This window comes from Schistocerca piceifrons, chromosome 1 (assembly GCF_021461385.2).
Source record: "Schistocerca piceifrons isolate TAMUIC-IGC-003096 chromosome 1, iqSchPice1.1, whole genome shotgun sequence".
Classification (NCBI taxonomy): Eukaryota; Metazoa; Arthropoda; class Insecta; order Orthoptera; family Acrididae; genus Schistocerca; species Schistocerca piceifrons.
This window is the reverse complement of record NC_060138.1, coordinates 106,145,750-106,163,012: the sequence shown is the minus strand read 5'-3', so window position 1 is coordinate 106,163,012 and position 17,263 is coordinate 106,145,750. Positions and strand designations below refer to the sequence as shown.

The following is a 17,263-nucleotide window of genomic DNA, read 5'->3' as shown; positions in this document are numbered from 1 at the left end:
ATCTATCTCATAGATAAGAAAATTTTAAAACCACTGACAATCATGGGCCTGACGTCTAAAATTAAGACACACAATATTTCTGACTAGTCTTCGGACACTGAGAACTGATGTTCTCAAAAACATGCCAGAGATGCACCCAATAAATAGCAGGATGAAGTTAGTATAAAGGCACTTGTTTCACATTCAAGAGTCAATCAATATCACTAAGGTTTACTATGGTTTCAAACTTGGCTCCAAGGCCCAGTAACACAATTAGTCAGCGCAAAGTCTCCCTATGAGTGGCACATCAACAACATTTCACAATTGTTATGTTTAATAAGTATAATAAATACCCAAGTTAACATAATTAGCACCAGAATTAATTAGCGAGGAGTGACGCCAGGTCGCTCGAAGGCAGAACGAAAACTTAACTTGGAGAAATGAAATTATATTTAAATGGACACCCTAGCTGCAAACAGGCGTTGATGTACTTCATTGGGGACATGTTGAAAATGTGTGCCCCGACCGGGACTCGAACCCGGGATCTCCTGCTTACATGGCAGACGCTCTATCCATTTGAGCCACCGCGGGCACAGAGGGTAGGGCGTCTGCAGGGACTTATCCCTTGCACGCTTCCCGTGAGATCTGGGTTCGAGTCCCGGTCGGGGCACACATTTTCAACATGTCCCCAATAAAGTACATCAACGCCTGTTTGCAGCTAGGGTGTCCATTTAATTATCATTTCATTTCTAGCAAAGCTGAATGGTCATCCACGGTAACCGTTCTTTCGGGAACAGATACTACCGTCATATATAACTTGTAGAAGCCAAGGCGGAAAGCAGCAGTTCGTACAAGATCCACTTCTCGAGCTTCCACCCGGAGTCACCTCCCGCTACCCTGGATTTCACAGCCCCGGTACCCAAGGTGGAAAGGTAGCGCTTACCCCAAAACACCAGCCAGCTATCTGTAACTTTTAACAAGCGCACAGAACAGGTCCGCAGGATAAATGTAAACAACCACCAAAAGATATTAAATAATAGGTTAAATTACTCACTAATAAAACGGCACACTGCCGTTGCGCCACTACGAATGAACTACACAGGCAAGGTACAACATACAGCGCAAATCTTATCAATAACCTTCAGGTGTCTTTCCAGCCATTAAGATACAAAAAAAAAAAAACTTACAATTACTAGCAAGGCCAGCGGACGCTCCAATCTTAGTCACAACTAAATTACGTGAACTCTTGTGCCCCACTGCTCAGTGAAAACCGTAACGAACACAGTTCTGAAAATTTCATTATAAGCTTCACTGAGGCTCATTGCGCTAAGGCTACCAAACACTCGAATGCAGTATATTTGATAAACAGATCACGGCCTTGCGGCTGATTACGTATTACAACAAACAACAACTTTCTACGAGCTGGAAGAGGCACGCTCGTGCATTATATTACTATTTAACAAATGTCTTGAACACCAAGAACTCTTCACAGGCACTCCTTTACTTCCGTGGGTACACCCATGCACTTACAGTTACCAGAAGGGAGATAGCAGCCCTCAACACCTTCACACACATGCCCTGAGTACAATCTCATTTAACTTTTCGCTGGATGTCCGATATGGCTTGCGTCGGGTACAGCAGGCGGCAATAAGGCAGCGGACGACCGTAGACAGCCGTGTCCGGAACTAGCAGCTCTCAACCCAAGGCAGCAGCAGGCCTCCTCAAAGGCGACAGGAAAGCCTCTCCACCAAGCTGCCCCACACAGGTGCTTAGTTCCCGCTCTACTACAAACGCACTCCGGCCTCGGGTAACGTAGAACGCAAACTCCACGTCCTTGGCGAGAGCCTCCAGTTAACTGTGCCGGCAAAGATAAAGCAGCCAAGACTCAGTATGCTTCGGGAGGACAACGGTTCAATACAGCGTCCGGCCATCCTGATTTAAGTTTTCCGTGATTTCCCTAAAATCGCTCCAGGCAAATGACGGGATGGTTCCCTTGAAAGGGCACGGCCGTCTTCCTTCCCCGTCCTACCCTAATCCGGTGGGACCGATGATCTCGCAGTTTGGTCTCTTCCCCCAAACAACCCAACCCCAACTCAGTACTTGCCACAGGCAAAGATAAGAGCGCGAAGGCGAGGTACTTGCAAATACGCTGGCGCGCCACCAAAACGCCGTGGCTCAAGCATATTTAAAATGTCTTGCGTCAGTCTCGCGACAATTAGAAACCGATGTAATTTGGCTATTTTTTGCGTTTTTTTGTCCCATGATGACAAGTAAAAACCGATGGGATTTTGCTTTTTATGCGGTTTTCAGCCTCGGGACAGAAGCCAATTTTTCCCATCCGTTATAGAGCAACCTTGCTGTGGTCGATAGGCTTGCCTAACTAACAGTGCTGCAGGTGTTGATTTCCGAAATTGAGCACTCATCCACATTAAACAATACAGATGGCGTAACCAGCAGCTCGAACCACAGCCGACGTATTGTGAATCATGTGTAGTTCGTAGCCGACCCCATTTAAAGGCCCTTCCAGCGCCATATAGTGGTAAAATGTTTGTTAAATTTTTCCATGACGTTTCCCCCTGCGTCTGTAATATGTTGTTCAAATTTGACGTTGAGGAGTGGTTGTCTTACTATAGCGTTTTGAAGCTGTTTTAGTTATGGACGTCCGGTGTATTGGCACTGGAATGTAATGTTCAAAATGGTTCAAATGGCTCTAAGCAATATGGGGCTCAACATGTGAGGTCATCAGTCCACTAGACTTAGAACTACTTAAACCTAACTAAGCTAAGGACAAAACACACATCCATACCCGAGGCAGGATTCGAACCTGCGACCGTAGCAGCAGCGCGGTTCCGGACTGAAGCGCCTAGAACCGTTCGGCCACAGCGGCCGGCGAATCTAACGTTCTCTATGAGAACTGAGGATATTTCCAGTTCCAAAATTCGCGGCCATCTCCCTACAGTACTGGTCGAATGTTTCGCTACTAGGCTGGAGTTGACAGTTACGTATTTCTACCGATCAACCGAAAATCTGCGTAGCAAAAGGAATGCCGTGATCGACAGCTGTGCAGCTAAGCAGCGCCCTTTCCGCTGCAGTGGAGCGTGTCTGCTCGGGACCCCGGTTAGGGCAAAAAAGCGAGCAGCGACTTCCTGGGTGGTGCGAGGCGAGCAGAGGCGGGCGGAAGGCGGGCAGCTGCGGCGCGGCGCAGCGCGCACGTGGCTGGCCGCACAGCACTGGTCTACCAGCCGCCAGCTGGCGTTTCCTTCCTGCCGAGCAGGAGGTATCCCGCCAGCGCCGCCCCAAGGTCACGCAGCCGAACCCGCAGTAAAGCCGACCTCTTACGGGACGTGAAAACGCACGCCGACGAGGAACTGGTGACGCCACAGTGTGGAATTCCACGTTCCAGTACACTGTGGAGCGTGAAATGAAAAATCTGGCACGTCAGATTTTCATCTCGTTTAGAGGAACGTGGCCATGGATATGCGACACCGTTTTACCTCACAAGCAGAACATAGGAGCTGCCGTATTGTACCGCATTAAACGTGGTACTTTGACTAGAAGAAGGGATCGGTTGGTAGGGCATATTCCGAGGCATCAAGGGATCACCAATTTAGTATTGGAGGGCAGCGTGGAGGGTAAAAATCGTAGAGTGAGACCAAGAGATGAATACACTAAACGGATTCAGAAGGATGAAGGCTGCAGTAGGTACTGGGAGATGAAGAACCTTGCACAGGATAGAGTAGCAGGGAGAGCTGCATCAAACCAGTCTCTGGACTGAAGACCACAACAACAACAAAAGTGGCACTCGCTGGGTTTCCTTTCTCTTTGAGTGCTGTGATATCAGGTACCGATACTATCCCAAGGGCATCATAGCAACAGAATCGCAAGTTTGCGTGAGACACCGACAATGGTTGTGCTGGATCTGATGCACCCAGTGGAGTGCCTCCGACAGATAAAAATTAATAATGCGGGTAATAATATTAAAACTATATGGAATATTGTCAAACGGGAGACGGGGCAGCCTGACAGTGCACAGCATACCATAGTAATAAAGCTAAATGATGATGTTGTGAGTGACAATTCACAAGTTGCAAGTATTTTTAACAATCACTTTCTGATTGTAGCAGCAAAAATAGGGTAAAGGCTTCAGTTGAAGAAGCAAAAAAAATGTCAAAAATGTCATTCCCAGGACTTCAGGCCTTTAGAAATAGCACCACTATCCCCCACTGAAATTAAGGGAATTATATTGAAAGCAAGACCTCATGTGGCGTTGATGGAGTCCCTAACAGAATTTTGAAGTGTTCTATTTTAGTAAGTGGAGTCCTTAGCGATGTATGTAATGCTTCGCTGGCACAGGGAATTTTTCCAGACAGATTGAAATACGCAACTGTCAAGCCTCTACATAAGACAAGAAAGGGGACAAGAGTGACTTACATAATTATAGACTAATCTCATTGCTGACTTCATTTTCTAAAATATTCGAAAAAGTTATGTATTCAAGAGAAGTCTCACATTTAACTGAAAAACATTTACTCAGCATGTCACAGTTCGGATTCCGGGAGAGTTTCTCGACTGAGAATGCTATCTACACATTTACCCATCAGATAGTACAGGCGCTAAATAACAAATTATCGCCAGTTGGTATTTTTTGTGATCTCTCCAAGGCATTTGACTGTGTGGATCATGTCACTCTCTTAGAAAAACTCAGGTTTTATGGAATTGAAGGTTATACACACAGCTGGTTTGAATCATACTTAATGAACAGAAAGCAAAAAGTTGTGCTGAATAGCACAAATAATGTTGGGAGGGTGGTAAATTCTAGTGAATCGGGAGTTATCACAGGGTTCAATTTTAGGTCCTCTGCTGTTTGTTATTCACGTGAATGACCTCCTACTTAACATTCAACAAGCGGAACTAGTACTTTTGGCAGATGACACGAGTGTTCTAATAAATCCCATTCCAGAAAAAGCAATCGAAGATATTGTTAAGGATGTCTTTCAAAGAATTATTTAGTGGTTCTCAGAAAATGATCTCTCCCTTAATTTTGAAAAAACTGACTATACACAGTTCTGTACACCGAATAGAGTCATACCGACAATTGATGTAGCATATGAAAAGGGCTCAGTAAACAGGGTAGACTGCTCCAGATTTTTGGGTGTTCACATTGATGACAACTTGAACTGGAAGAAGCATATTACTGAGCTTCTCAAACAACTAAGTTCAGCTTCTTTCGCTCTTCGTATAATCGCTAGTCTTGGTAATAAACAGATCAGCCTCCCAACGTACTTTGCATATTTCCACTCAATAATATCTTATGGAATAGTTTTATGGGATAACTCTCCACTTAGACATAAAGTATTGATTGCACAAAGGAGAGCAGTGAGAATAATTAGTTGTGTTCACCCAAGGACGTCATGTAGGCATCTTTTCAAGGATTTAGGTATTTTAACTGCACCATCAGTGTTCATTTATTCGCTAATGAAATTCTATACAAATAATCCATCTCAATTCGCGAAGAACAGTGATGTTCATACGTACAACACTTTCCTAGCCGTTATTGAAGCTGTCAGTTGCTCAAAAAGGAGTACATTGTTCAGCAACAAAAATCTTTGATCATTTGCCCAACAACATAAAGTGTCTCGTAGGTAGCAGATCAAGTTTTAAATCTAGCTTAAAATCATTTCATTTGGACAACTCCTTCTACTCAATGGACGAGTTTCTGTTTCATGATTCGTAAAAAAAATTAAAAAATTAAAAAATTGTACCTCTAAATGTAGTTGCATGTGTAGAACAAAAAATTTCAATAATATTAATATTATCACTATTCATGTGTGTGTGTGTGTATATATAGTAATCTAACTTGTTCCACATCATATCGACAAAATAATCGGGAAAATGATCTACGGAACATGACATAACTGAAATTAAAAAACTGAAACTCTGTATTTCGAGCGCTCTCTGCTGCCGCAATACAGAAAGGCAGGTGGCAGCGAGCCGGTCCACGCGCGCTTGCAGACACATCACTGCACAAAGCTACGCACACGCCACCTGGTCGCAACTCTGTCACCATTGTTGTTGCTATTGTATGGACTGTACTCTGTTTCTTACTGCGCTCTTTGTATTGAGCCTTCGTGCGTTTGGGAGGAATGCAAGTGGTGTGTTACTTATTCACTAGCCATTTCTGCTCCTACACAGCTTTCCTACAACGACAGTCAGTGCACCACTCTTTAGCCCATCTCTCCTTTCTGTTGTGTATGAAGTCATAAACAAGTACGTGGTATCAATATAAGCTGTTTCGAAAACGCATCGCTTTAGCTATCATATGGTATAAAAAAGTGAGATAAAGCCACAAACTGGTAGTTAATGGCTTCCTATAGTTGATGTTTTTATTGTTATAGCTTGTGTGCTACAAAAGTGTACTGTTTCAATACTACAGCACAATGATGATTTATCAAAAGCGCAATTCTCTGGTGCAAATTGCAAAATGGTTCAAATGGCTCTGAGCACTATGGGAGACCATCAGTCCCCTAAAACTTAGAACTACTTAAACCTAACTAACCTAAGGACATCACACACATCCATGCCCGAGATAGGATTCGAACCTGCGATCGCAGCGGTCGTGCGGTTCCAGACTGTAGCGCCTAGAGCCACTCGGCCACTCCGGCCGGCTGCAAATTGCATATTAAATATCAAATACTGTTAATTTTAGATACTGTCTTTATCCAGGGTGTTTCACAATTGATGTTACACATTTCTAGAAGTTGTAGAGAAGACTTAGCGGATCAAGCTTTTCCTAGAGACCTATGTCCTAAAACAGTTCATTGCCATGTTACGAGGAAAACAAGATGAAAAGGTTTCACTCCTGTTTACTGTGATATTACAATAGCTGTTTGTATGATGACCACCAAGTTCGGTGCATACGGTGTATTTGCGCAGTAAGTTTGCATAAACTCCGTCCAGTATGTGTAGTGTGCGATTAATCACTTCTGCTGCAGCCATGACCCATGCAACCAGATCTTTCTCTGACTGGACAGGGGTCTGGTAAACAAGACTCTTTATGTGTCCACACAGGAAAAAGTCTAAATGGGTTAAACCTGGGGATATTGATGGCCAAGCATGTGGTCCACATCGACAGATCCACCTGTCTCCATAGACTACTTTCAGATGGTTTCGCACGCGAAGTGCAAAATGTACTGCCGTAACTTCATTCTGGAACCACAATTCGTGCCGAATGTCCAATGGTACAACTTCCAAAAACTCCGCCAGCACCTGTTTCAGGAATGTCAAATACCTGGTACCCATCAGGTGGAGAGGAAGGATGTATGGCTCAATGACCCTTCAGAAGTGATGCGTAATTGCTTTTGGTGACCAGCCTTTATTTTTTTCTTCAGTTACCTTCTCGACATAATCGAAAGGAATATGATTATTAGCTACACCACCAGTAAAACGCTCATAAACTGGTTCGATGTCAGGAATGTCCTCGGAAGGCGTTTTCACCAAATCTTCATTCTCCAGGACTTCAGTGACAGTGGTATCTTCAAGTTTCTTGATGAAACCGAAAATAGTGTTTTCCATGTCTTGTTCCTCTTCATGTACTTGACCTGGCGAAGACGGTAATGCAGTCTGGTGTAAAACCTCTAACACCTTGTTTACGCCAAAAGTCACTGTGCACGAAACAAATACAAAACATCCATTTACAGTTCACTCGCACGGAAATACTATAGAGTCAGAATGCACTGCCAAGGCTCAATGCTCCTCCGCGCAAGGTTTACCTCCGATCGACTTTCTGTTGCGAACCCGTTACAATGGGTAGCTAAAATGTGCGTCATTGACGACTAGTGGATCGGTTGTGCCTACGTACAAAAGATGAATCCTGTCCCCACGAGGCACTTCGTTAATGTTCCTTGTCAGACTATATTCATAGAATACTTGAGAATGAGAACACTTAGCAACTTCCAACAAACACTGCGTATAATTTCAAAATTTTTCGTAGATTTCTCTTGTTGACCCTCTCCACCTCCTCCCCAACAAACATACACACGGAAAATAATGAAAGGAGACAAGTGTATTGCTTACTACACTTTAACTGTTGACGCAGCAGAACTTCAGCACAATCATGAAGTTCTAATTTGTTACTTCATTACAACAAACTCTATACGCAACACATTTTTCAGACAGGACCCACATATATCAATGAAAGTACCCGCAAAATTATATGATTGTAGGACAAGTTGTTCAGGAGATGAGACGTCATAAGCATTTACATGCATAAAAGATTAGCTTTTCTTAGAACGGAACGCAAATTATCAGGACTACACTGAAGCAAACTATGGCAATATGAGCACTTAGCGACTTCCAATAAACCTTAAACATAATTTCAAACCTTTTCTAAAGTTATCGTTTGTTACATGCCCACAAAAGAATGGAATGAAGACAGTTTGTCGCCAACGCTTCGTTGTTCGTGGGGTTGAACTTCATAGCGTTTTAGTTTATTATTCATTTTCTACTAACTCTATTCACCACCAATTTGCAGACAGTATCCGCACAAATTTCAGTTTTGACCCTTTCATTAATCCATGGGCGAATCATTCGACACCAATACGATCAACATTATTAGGGTTTTGCATCTACAAGCATCAAGGCTTTGCGTGCTTAACGTCCATTGTTTAACACATTAACTCATTTATAAGGAAATCGTACGTTTCAATTTGTTTTATGCGTGAGACTCCTACTGTTTAAAGAATGGATCTTTAGGGGTGGGAGGAGGAAGGTTTATTGTTTAATATTAACGAAATAAAAATATTGTGATCGCCTTGTGGAGAAAATAGCTCTAGAAGAAGTTGCTGGATTATAGATGGTTTATCTGAATGCACTTATCTACTTGATGGTTAACTGTGTAACGTATTCATATCATCTGATGAAGATTCGGCAATAAGTCGAAACTGGCAAATATACCACTTGAGTGACGTGAAGCTGAAGTGCATAATCAAAATGTTGAAGATTTTCGAGGGATATTTCCTGAGTATTTGGGTGCATGTTCTCCAGTGACCGATTACAGCGTAATAATGTAATTATGATTTTCTCCGTTTCTTATCCCAGAAAACTTTGTTTGTGAGAAAATAGCGTCACCCCTCAGATACAAAAGAACTGTGATGTGGTTGTCATCACTAAGCGAACAGATCAGCATAGTATTATTTGAGCTCCCCTTGCACTGAAACGGAATGAGGAACTGCATTGGTTAACACACACTCGGGAGGAATACCGTTCAAACCCGCGTTCGGCCATCCAGATTTACGTTTTCCGTGATTTTCCTAAATTGAATGCAAGAACTGTATTCGCAACTGCGAATATGATCAGACTCCAGCAGCACAATACATCGCTGACACTGAAATTCTGTGCCCGACCGGGACTGGAACCCGGATTTCCCGCTTTGCTTGAGTTTTCTCCTTATCTGCCTCAGCCATCCAGAAATTGCCAAAATTTCCGTATTTCACCAAGTGTCTATGTCCCGTACCCGTAAAACCGATGTGATCCCCTCGCAGGGAAAACTTACGATTACTGCCTCGGCCTTGTCATGGCATGAAATACGTTACTGCAATCCCTGTGTTTTTACGATGTAGTATGCAATGTCCTTCAGGCATGCATGCACTTTCCTGAAACAATTTAGGGAAACTCTATACTATATTGCAGTGCCTTTACGATGAACTCTACAACGTGTGAAAGGCAATGCAGAGTACATAATAAAACACAGGTATTGCAATACAGTATAGAGATTTCCTAAATCATTCCAGGCAAATGGTGGAGTGGTTCCTTTGAGAAAGCACGGCCGATTTCGTTCCTAAGCTGTAAAATGGACCGAGATTGTTCTCCGTCTCCAGTGACCTCCATGTCTACGGGGCATTAAGCCCTTTAATCCTTCTTTCGTCTTTCCTTCTTTCTTTTCTATTGCGTTCAGTTAACCCAGGCCCAAGGTGCACACCTTTCCACCCTTGATTGGAAAAACAATGCATGTTGCTGTCTGTCCCGTGTAACTAACTCTCCAAAGAGACAGAAATGAATAGTGCTGAACGCAAGTTTGTGGGAAAAGAGTAAAACGGGTATTACTGCCACGAACTGAAAGTATCTTGAGTGTTTCCAAGGAAGACTCACAGGACTTACCACCGATATTTGCACCAGTGCAGAAATCTGCAGGGCTGTACAAAGGAAAAGGTAAATGACAGGTAAGAATTAAAATGGAATGCAATCCACACAAATTATAAAAATGTATGTGCGTATGTATGTATGTGCACTAATGAGTCAGTCATTATGACCACCTACTTAACTGTTTGTTTGTCCATCTTGTACAAAAAATTTGTCTCCATGGCGATAAATTTCACGAAATTGGGATGACACCCGTCGGCAAACGTTTCTCTGTTCATTCCATGGGTTTTCTGATGTAGGATCCCATCCCAGTTAGCAGGCAAAAAAACAAACCTCAAAGAAAATAATGCATTTTAGGTATGAATATTCACCATTCTTTAATTATCATTGGTAACAGATAATTTGAACCAAAATGTATTTTTTCTCTCTTTCTCTCTTGCTTTCTGTTCGTTGTCTAGGGTCAAGTTATTTATGTGATGATTTAAACCCATTTCTTCGCCTCCAAGGATTTATTAACACCGAATCAAGTTTTCTTAAGGATATAATATTCGCCGGTGACTGTAAAAATTATTTATTTTACAGTTTCAATTTCGTTCTTTAGGCCATTTTCAAGCGATACTGTAAAATTTTTTGCTGCGGCACATGGCAGACTTTAAGATACTCCGACATGTATACACCTCATTGTCAAAAACAAGCCTTTTCACTGTAGAAATACTGTAACATCACACGAGTGCGGATCTCTGTACATCACTACAATTTCATGAAGGATGTTAGCACTGGTAATAGTTCACGTAATTTAAATCATTTCACGTCGTACAGAGCTTCCAACTCGACTGATGTTAAGATATTCCTACAGTGAAAAGGCGTGTTTTTTATTATGACATGTAAACATGTCGGGGGATTTTACAGTGCGACATGAGTCAAAGCAAAATCGTTTGGAGTACCACTTGAAAATGGCTCAAAGGCCCTGTTACAATTGTAAAATAAACAATTTCTTCAGTCAACGGCGAATTAGATGTTCTTTAAAAAGCGCTATATGACAGTGAACCCCGATTAAGAGAAGTTAAGCAGATCATGTGCTGATGACACAAGGTATTCATAGAACGAAAGCAATAAAAATACTCACTGAATTGGCGCTTTATGAACAAATTTATAATTTCACATTTCGCGGGATAATTTTTAGGAAACAGTAACTTTTTAATGGGATAATTTCATAATTAGCACATTAATCTTGAGAAAAGTATACGTTTTTGGAAAACCGGGAAGTGGAGACTTTGTACGTGTCATAGTTTTGTCATGTTTCTTTAAATAAAATGTTTTCAATCGAACTAATTGCACTATTACAACCAGGAGGCTGAAAATTAAATACCGAAGAAAAAAAAAATGCTGTGAAACATCATTAATTGAATTTCGATAGTTTCGTGAAAGTACTGATTGCGCACTTCGTACTTAATAGAAAGTATAAAGTTTTATTTGTAATCTTCCCCTTTCGTTTCTAATTACTTACTTCATTTTAAAATAACGCTTATTACTACATGTTAGAAATATTTATTGTACTTGTATTAATTATAACACTTGCTGAATGAAGTAATTACTTATATGTGATCATATGTATCGCATAATTCAAATATAAATTAGTATCGAGAGCTTTCATAAACCTTGTTATCGACTGCTACAGTAAGTGAAATTTGCCTATCCGCCCCCCCCTCCCCCCCGCCCTCTAGGTATATTTCTCTGAGCACTACATCCTGCTGCACCACACATTAAACGCAAGTCTGCAACTTCTCGTTGTGTGAAGTGCTCCGCCTTCTAGCACCAGTCATGAAGGGAGGTAAACTTCAACGTGGATACATCATAGGAAATTGCACGTATACTGTTTTTCAATATGGTGCTAGCTAGATCGATACTTTAGAGTGTCGTTTCTGCGAGACAAAAGCAATTTACAAACACGTGCCCCACACTCACTGCACATCCAAAACCTTGTACGACCTGAAATACTCATTTACATGCGTAGGCTCTCTAACCTCTAAACAGTTTAAGGTCCTCTGTCACCTCTATACTTGTCTCCCTGCTGGTTTGGGACCCTCTGTATGTCGATGTCATAAGAAGAGAAAATTATAGATTTAAAACAAATAGAAACAGTGACGTCTGAGGGTATATCGGCAGTTGCTGATAGCATGATAGCAGAATGGCAGTGAGCGCTATGGAAGATACGGCACATGAAATGAAGATTTGGTCGACCCGTGTCGAGACTGCGTTTACATGAAAAACTGTAGTGATTGGTAGAAAGGTGTAAGGTTAAAATCAGGAAGGTGTGGCACTGTCGTTAAAACTTGCTCCCAGTGTTGTTCGCAGAGCTTCGAAGCACTTGTTCGGCACCCAGTATGCGCAGCCGACAGCTTCGCACGAGCTACGACTGGCTCCTGCGACCTTAATTTGCTGTTACGTTAGAAGGGATTAGGTTGCGACCCCAATATGGCTTGCTATTGTTCCAGACACCGGAAGGGTGATATCATCCAGTAGTGAACACAGAATGCTTCATTAAAGTGGTACGTCTGAGAGGCGGGTCGCCAAGGGAGCGCACGCTACTGCTCGTCTCGGGACGATTGTTCAACTAAAGGGCGATATCATCTAGTAGCGAGCACAGAATGCTTCATTAAAATGAAGGTAGGAGGGCGGTCGTGGAACAGACAAACTGCGTCTCTAAGTGTGGTCTAAACACAAAAGGCGAAGCAATCCTGGCAGAAACTGCAGGCGATCTCCAAAAGGTTGCCATCATTCCAGTACAGTTACAGAAAACCGTAGTTTAAAAATCTCAGTGACAGGAGCTGACTCGCAGTATCTAAATTAGTTTCAGTCATTCAAGCTCCCAAATTTCTTACAGTGAAGGGAGAGATCTGCAACATAAATTAGCCAAGTTCCGGTACGACTGTGCAGCCATTTACGAACTCATAGTAAAATAATATACAAACTTCATAAGTATTTTACAAAGTATTGTCCCTGCCTCTTCCCATGTACCGAAGTGAATGTTTAGTACTCGACAAAGCAAGAAAGCAACAACCTGAAGGTGCAGAGATGAAATTGTTTAACGTGTGTCAGCGGAAACACATTGAGAGATCATATCTTCACCACAGCCAAATAACAATCAGATGTCTTTAACCTGCAAGTATGATCGGACTTGTGTGAGATACTCAAAACCTAAATAACTCGATGAAACCATTCAGGAAAATGGAATCGAAACAAAAGTAAAGTAAATCAGATGTCGAAAGACGGTAATGGCATACCGACTTACCCAAAATATCTGCAACAAGAATTGTATTTCTAACCATATAGAAGTAAGATAGTACAATACAGTAATTACACCAGAATGCACCTACGGATCAGAAATACAAATTTTGAGCAGGAAAATATCAACAAAAAGGAACCCAAAATCGTGAAATAAATTCTAGACACACAACTTGTAAACAAATAATATCCACTCAGAGACAAATAGGAAATCAAACAATACGCAAGTGTCTACAGAAAGGTTAGAAAACACACAATAAAAGAGTGAACTCAGTTACACTTACAAAGCAAATAGTCGAATTCTTTGACAACGGAAAATTCAAAGCGGGCACGATGAAACGTATTGATGCTAGCAAAACTGACCTGAAATTGGCAGTAATTTCATCACAATATGTCCACAATAGCTAAATCTTCAGGTCCAAAATACACAAATGGCCCAGGAAGAGATTAAAAGAAATATGGGCGCAAAGGGGGCGACGGGGGGTGGAGTAGAGACATCAGAGGGGCCGCCTCCAGTTGAACCACCTTGAGAAACGCATTTTACTTCTTAGATTTTGTTGGGAGCTATAAATACCTTTTGATAAAGATGCACGAAATAGTTCCTAATATTATCGGTCAAAATGTTTTCGAGACTACGCCAGTTCCATTGAATGAAAAACTATTTCTTTTAGTTGCAACTACGAATTTGCGATGCTACAGATTAGAAAAACTGAATACATCCTTTCAGACAATGACAGTCAATTTACCAGTGATAAATGGAACAGATTCCTAGCTGGAGAAAAGATGAAACAAATTTCAATTTTAAAACTCCAGGCTGAAGTGAATCTATCAAAGCAATGTCTTGGATAAAATACACTATGTGATCAAAAGTATCCGGACACCCCCAAAAACATATTTTTGCATATTAGGTGCATTGTGCTGCCACCTACTGCCAGGTGTCCAATATCAGCGACCTCGGTAGTCATTACGCATCGTAAGAGAGCATAATGAGACGCTCCGTGGAACTCATGGACTGCAGGTGATTGGGTGTCACTTGTGTCATACGTCTGTACGCGAGATTTGCACACTCCTAAACATTCCTAGGTCCACTGTTTCGGATGAGGTAGTTAAGTGAAAACGTGAAAGGAGACGTACAGCACAAAAGCGTACAGGTCGACGTCGTCTGTTGACTGACAGATACCGCCAACAGTTGAAGAGGGTCGTAATGTGTAATAGGCAGACATCTATCCAGACCATCACACAGAAATTCCAAATTGCATCAGGATCCACCGCAAGTACTATGACACAGGCGGTAGGTGAGAAAACTTGGGTATCATTGTCGAGTGGCTGCTCATAAGCCGCACATCACGCCTGAAAATGCCAAACGACGCCTCGCTTGGTGTAAGGGGCGTAACCACTGGACGATAGCACAGTGGAAAAACGTTGTGTGGAGTAACGAATCACGGTACACAATGTGACGATCCGATGGCAGGGTGTGGGTATGGCGAATGCCCGGTGAACGTCATCTGTCAGCGTGTGTAGTGCCAACAATAAAATTCGGAGGCGGCGGTGTTATGTTCTGGTGGTGTTTTACATGGAGGGGGCTTGCACCCCTTGTTGATTTGCGTGGCAGTATCACAGCACAGGCCTACATTGACGTTTCAACTAACTTATTGCTTTCCACTGTTGAAGAGAAATTCGGGGATAGGATTGCATATTTCAACACGATCGAGAACCTGTTCATAATGCACGGTCTGTGGTGGAGTGGTTACACGACAGTAACATCCCTGTAATAGACTGGTCTGCACACGGTCCTGACCTGAATCCTATAGAACACTTCTAGGATGTTTTGGAAAGCCGACTTCGTGCGAGGCCTCACCGACCGAAGTCGATACCTCTCGTCAGTGCAGCACTCCGTGAAGAATGGGCTGCCATTCCCCAAGAAACCTTGCAGCACCTGACTGAACGTATGTCTGCGAAAGTGGAGGCTGCCATCAAGGCTGTGGGTGGGCCAACACCATATGGAATTGCAGCATTACCGATGGAGGACGAACTTGTAAGACATTTTCAGCCAGGTGTCCGTATACTTTTGATCACATAGTGTAAGTATGTCTAACCTATTTATACATACTGTTCTCATACACTCCTGGAAATTGAAATAAGAACACCGTGAATTCATTGTCCCAGGAAGGGGAAACTTTATTGACACATTCCTGGGGTCAGATACATCACATGATCACACTGACAGAACCACAGGCACATAGACACAGGCAACAGAGCATGCACAATGTCGGCACTAGGACAGTGTATATCCACCTTTCGCAGCAATGCAGGCTGCTATTCTCCCATGGAGACGATCGTAGAGATGCTGGATGTAGTCCTGTGGAACGGCTTGCCATGCCATTTCCACCTGGCGCCTCAGTTGGACCAGCGTTCGTGCTGGACGTGCAGACCGCGTGAGACGACGCTTCATCCAGTCCCAAACATGCTCAATGGGGGACAGATCCGGAGATCTTGCTGGCCAGGGTAGTTGACTTACACCTTCTAGAGCACGTTGGGTGGCACGGGATACATGCGGACGTGTATTGTCCTGTTGGAACAGCAAGTTCCCTTGCCGGTCTAGGAATGGTAGAACGATGGGTTCGATGACGGTTTGGATGTACCGTGCACTATTCAGTGTCCCCTCGACGATCACCAGTGGTGTACGGCCAGTGTAGGAGATCGCTCCCCACACCATGATGCCGGGTGTTGGCCCTGTGTGCCTCGGTCGTATGCAGTCCTGATTGTGGCGCTCACCTGCACGGCGCCAAACACGCATACGACCATCATTGGCACCAAGGCACAAGCGACTCTCATCGCTGAAGACGACACGTCTCCATTCGTCCCTCCATTCACGCCTGTCGCGACACCACTGGAGGCGGGCTGCACGATGTTGGGGCGTGAGCGGAAGACGGCCTAACGGTGTGCGGGACCGTAGCCCAGCTTCATGGAGACGGTTGCGAATGGTCCTCGCCGATACCCCAGGAGCAACAGTGTCCCTAATTTGCTGGGAAGTGGCGGTGCGGTCCCCTACGGCACTGCGTAGGATCCTACGGTCTTGGCGTGCATCCGTGCGTCGCTGCGGTCCGGTCCCAGGTCGACGGGCACGTGCACCTTCCGCCGACCACCGGCGACAACATCGATGTACTGTGGAGACCTCACGCCCCACGTGTTGAGCAATTCGGCGGTACGTCCACCCGGCCTCCCGCATGCCCACTATACGCCCTCGCTCAAAGTCCGTCAACTGCACATACGGTTCACGTCCACGCTGTCGCGGCATGCTACCAGTGTTAAAGACTGCGATGGAGCTCCGTATGCCACGGCAAACTGGCTGACACTGACGGCGGCGGTGCACAAATCCTGCGCAGCTAGCGCCATTCGACGCCCAACACCGCGGCTCCTGGTGTGTCCGCTGTGCCGTGCGTGTGATCATTGCTTGTACAGCCCTCTCGCAGTGTCCGGAGCAAGTATGGTGGGTCTGACACACCGGTGTCAATGTGTTCTTTCTTCCATTTCCAGGAGTGTATAATTGTAAATGCTTTATCTGAGAAAAATGGGGCAATAGGTTGTTTCCTACTTGTTCTGGCATTGGCATGTTATTGTTTTAAATGCACTCAAAGAATATTTTGCCAATAATAACTGGACCATCATATTTCAATCGTGTTTTCGTTTTGTAAAACGACAAACCCTTCAGTTCTGTTTTAACTGATCATGCACTAATTTTCTGGCCGTTTAAATTGATTAGAAAGCGACTTGTTTGGTGACTCAAGGTCGAACGTCTCTAGCACTGTATGGTTTAATTACTCGTAAAAATTGAAACCACATCTCAATTCGAAGTGCGATG

General features: G+C 43.5%; 1 non-coding gene across 1 annotated transcript; it reads right to left on the bottom strand.

Annotated features, from left to right (window-relative positions):
* Positions 1–496: 496 nt before the first annotated feature.
* Positions 497–571, bottom strand: Trnat-ugu. Its single transcript has one exon. It is a non-coding gene; the product is annotated as a tRNA-Thr (tRNA).
* Positions 572–17,263: the final 16,692 nt, after the last annotated feature.